This window comes from Otolemur garnettii, unplaced genomic scaffold (assembly GCF_000181295.1).
Source record: "Otolemur garnettii isolate 467f Iridium unplaced genomic scaffold, OtoGar3 scaffold00006, whole genome shotgun sequence".
NCBI lineage: Eukaryota > Metazoa > Chordata > Mammalia > Primates > Galagidae > Otolemur > Otolemur garnettii.
The window spans coordinates 35144173-35148712 of NW_003852401.1; the positions used below are offsets into that span (position 1 = coordinate 35144173).

At 45.6% G+C, this 4540-nt stretch overlaps 1 pseudogene across 1 annotated transcript; it reads left to right on the forward strand.

The window, feature by feature from the left end:
- The first annotated feature begins 1514 nt into the window (after positions 1-1514).
- Positions 1515-2810, forward strand: LOC100944992 (annotated as a pseudogene). Its single transcript, XR_152938.1, has one exon. The product of XR_152938.1 is annotated as a keratin, type I cytoskeletal 18 pseudogene (transcript).
- The last annotated feature ends 1730 nt before the right edge of the window (positions 2811-4540 follow it).

Below are 4540 nucleotides of genomic sequence, written 5' to 3' on the forward strand. Positions count from 1 at the left end.
CCGGGTTGAATTTTATAGGAATTGTGCTAAATGAAAAAACCAGTTTCAAAAGTTGCATGCTGTATTACTAACATTCTTGATAAAAACTAAATAATCCCCTATGGATTGCACCAGTGTCAATTTTCTGGTGTAGATACCGCACATGGTTTTGTAAGATATTACCGTTGGAGAAAACTGGATAAAGGGTACACAGAACCTTCCTTTACACTTTTTTAAACTTTCTGTAAACCTATTAGCTATGAAGAGATCTGTATTATAGACTCAGGTACAGTATATGTGGAAAAGAAAGCAGATAATTGACAAAGCCTGTCCCCTGAAGAGACAGAAGAGTTGATTGCAGTCTACAGGTGGAGTGACTAGTAATTAACAGCAAGGATGGTGCCACTTCCTCTAAGAGAAATGGGGAAATAGATCCAGATGCAAGGAGGCAGGTGGCGGGAATATAAGGGCCAAGTATAAAAAGCTTCACACCTATATCATCCATTTGCCTTATAACAAAGGAAATCACCTGTAAAAAGTGAAGACAAGCTGGTGGATTATAAAGTTTAAGTGAGCTGACAGCTTGGAGTAACTGTTGAGGAAATGAGAAAGTGCATTTAATAGAAACATTGTACTGCCCAAGTTTCTTAACCTCACGTTATTGCCTACAGCACTATCTAGTAGAACTTTCTGAAGTGATGATAATAATATTGTGTATCTGTGCTGTCCAGTACAATAGCCACTCGCCACATGCAGCTACTGAGCACTTGCAGTGTGGCTAATGTAACTGAGGACGTGCTATGGTTTAAATGTGTTCCCCAAAGTTCATATACTGGAAACTTAATCTCCAGTGCAACAGTGTCAGGGGTGGGGCTTAATAAGAGATAATTATTACAATGGATTAATGTCATTGCCAGCATTGGTTAGTTATTGTGAGAGTGGGCTTGTTATAAAAGTGAGTTTAGGTCCCTCTTGCATGCATGCATGTTCTCTCTCTCTCTCTCTCTTTCTTGTGTATTCTCTCACCCTCTCACCTTCTACTGTGGAATGATGGCGCATGAAGGCCTTCATCATTGATCTTAGGCTTCCCAGCCTCCAGAACTGTAAGAAACAAATTTCATGGTCAGCCACAGTGGCTCATGTATATAGTGGCTCATGTATATATTCAGTGGCTCATGTATATATACAGTGGCTCATGTATATATACAGTGGCTCATGTATATATCCATCCAGCACCTTAGGAGGCCTATGCAGGAGGATAACTTGAGGCCAGGAGTTCAAGAACAACATGGACAAGATAGTAAGACCATGTCTCTACAAACAATAAAATAATTATCCAAACATAGTAGTGTATGCCTGCAGTCCCACTAAGTAGAGAAGCTGAGGCAGGAGGATAGCTTGAACCCAGGCATTGGAAGTTGCAGTGAGCTACAATGATATTACTGCACTTCTACCTGGGTGTCAGAGTGAGACCTGTCTCAAAAAATACATATTTTTGAGCTCGCCTGAGTCTTGTCCTCTCCTCTTCAGACATTATGTCCTTCACCACTCATTTCACCACCTTCTCCAGCAATTACTGGTCCCTGGACTCAGTCTAGATGCCCAGCTACAGTGTCCGGCCCGCCAGCAGAGCAGCCAGAGTCTATGCAGACGTCCGGGACTCGGGCTCCCAGATTTCCGTGTCCTGCTCCACCAGCTTCCAGGGCAGCTAGGGATCTGGGGGCCTGGCCCTGGGGATGGCCGGGGGTCTGACAGGAATGGGGGGCTTCCAGACTGAGAAGGAGATCATACAAGAACTGAACGACCACCTGGCCTCCTACCTGGACAGAGTGAGGACCCTGGAGACTGATAATCAGAAACTGGAGAGCAAAATCCAGAAACACCTGAAGAAAAAAGGGTCCCAGGTCAGAGACTGGGCGCATTACTTCAAGACTATGGAGGACCTGAGGGCTCAGATCTTTGCAAATTCTGTGGACAATGCCCGCATCACTCTGCAGATTGACAATGCCCATCTTGCTGCTGATGACTTTAGAGTCAAGTATGAGACAGAACTGGTCATGCACCAGTCTGTGGAGAGCGACATCCATGGGCTCTGCAAGGTCACTGATGACACCAATATTACTCTCCTGCAGCTGGAGTCAGAGATCGAGTCTCTCAAGGAGGAGCTGCTCTTCATGAAGAAGAACCACGAGGAGGAAGTAAAAGCCCTACAAGCCCAGATTGCCAGCTCTGGGTTGACTGTGGAAGTAGATGCTCCCAAATCCCAGGACCTGAGCAAGATCATGGCAGACATGCGGGCCCAGTATGATGAGCTGGCTCTGAAGAGCCAAGAAGAGCTGGCCAAGACCTGGTCTCAGCAGACTGGGGAGAGCACCACAGTGGTCACCTCACAGTCTACTGAGGTCACAGCTGCTGGGACAATGCTGAAAGAGCTGATGAGTCCAGTCTAGTCCTTAGAGATCGAAATGGACTCTGCAAGAAATCAGAAGTCCAGGTTGGAGAACAGCCTGAGGGAGGTGAAGGCCCACTACGCCATGGAGATGGGGAATCTCAAGGGGGTCTTGCTGCATTTGGGGTCAGAGTTGGCACAGACCTGGACAGAGGGGCAGCACCAGGCCCAGGAATATGAGGCACTGTTGAACATCAAGGTCAAACTAGAGGCTGAGATCGCCACCTACCGCCACCTGCTGGAAGATGGGGAGGACTTCAACCTTGGTGATGCCCTGGACAGCAGCAACCCCATGCAAACCATCCAAAAGACCACCACGCGCAGGATAGTGGGGGACAAAGTGGTGTCTGAGACCAACGACACCAAAGTTCTGAGACACTGAGGCTGTAAGAGCAGCGTGCCCTTATACCACTAAAGTGTTCAGAGGTCAATAATAAATGCATATTTTTTTCTTTATAAATTACCCCATCTGTGGTATTCTGTTATAGCAACATTAAGTGAACTAAAACAGAGGTGATTTTATTTGTATTTAATTTTAACTTAAATGGCCACATATGGCTAGTGGCTACCCTAGTAAAGCTAACAGGTGCCCATAACAGGGAAGCTATAAACGTTCAATGACAAAATGGTCCCTTCGGACAGTAAAGATCCAGACCTAGAATCCAATTTTCTTCCCAATATTAGAATATATCATTTTCTTCTCCTTTTATGTTATTCATAATGCAGTTTGTACTGAAATTGCTATTTGCTATGAAATCCTTGGTTCTCCACCTTTCAATCAATTCCATCTACTATTATTTCTGAATTTCAAATCCTTTTTCCCACACTTGTATCCCAAACTACTTGGCAGCAATGTCTTACTAAAGCACAGCTCAGACCTTCTGAGGAAACACAAAAATATAACATACATATTTTTTAAACCTTTCCAAGCACAGACTCTGGGTGATGTGTGACCCTAGTTATTTCCACCGTGTGGCTGAAGTGCTGAGGCTGTTCTGATAGGTACGCAAGCCCATGACAGAACAGCCTCCAAATTCAACCATGGACTTACTATCCCACCTCATCAAGGACCATTCTTCCCATATCTCACATGTCTCAAACACATGAGCTACCTGACATTCCTGAAGCCTAGCTAGGACTTTCTGGCCATGGGTCACTCAGTAAATTACTTCGGTAAGTGGGTGAACCAATGAATGAATGGATACAGGAAATAAACAAATCCATGATGGTGGCCCTCCTCCCTTCACTGCCAGGATACTTCTGCCCGGGTACCAAGTCGGGTGGCATGATGTTGACCTTTCTCTTGTACCCGCTCTTTTTATTTCTCATTCTTAAAAGCCAGTTCATTAATCAAGAATCTCAACTGTAACTCAAACAACACAGCACTGAGTACCCCCTCTGTCACCCTACTTCTCATTTTTCCTTCAGAGCCAATCATCCTGAAAGAATACTCAGATGCTCCCTCACTTTCTCTCCTCCACCAGCTTTCCATCCTCTAGCACCGGGTAGAAACTGCTCACGGTAAGCCTGCCCAGAGCTTGCTCATTGTTACATCAGTGGGCTCCTCCTCTGGGTCTTCTCTGTCATTTTATATCACTGATTATTCCTTTATTCTTAAAACAGTGTTGGCTTCTAGACCATTCCTGAACATGCTTTTTACAAATTCATGTCCCACACCCTTACAGCCCTGTATCTCAGTCACATAAGGGTAAGGAATGCGGAGTGCCCGCATGGCAATCTTTCACACGGCACCCAATCATGACAATCAGCAACTCCACAGGCAAAGATGTGGTAACTCTCCAGGTGACACGTTTGGGGGAAATAAGCGTATGACTATTTCTCCAGCGACATGCTCTTGTCAGCCCCAATTCCACCAATAAAAACTGCCATGATGGCAGGTTCTGGATGATTCTCTTCCAGTCAGCCATCCTCTGCCAGAAGTCTGTTGACGGAAGAAGTTCCTGGGGTTTCAACTTCCTGAGTATATGACCGGTTAATGAAGTTTTGGAAATGGAGGCGTGCAGTGATTCAGAGCCAGCCTGCCCTCAGCTCACATGCCGGCTTTTCAGAGGTGCTCCAAGGAGGGTTTGCAGTGCACTGGGCCTTTTCCCT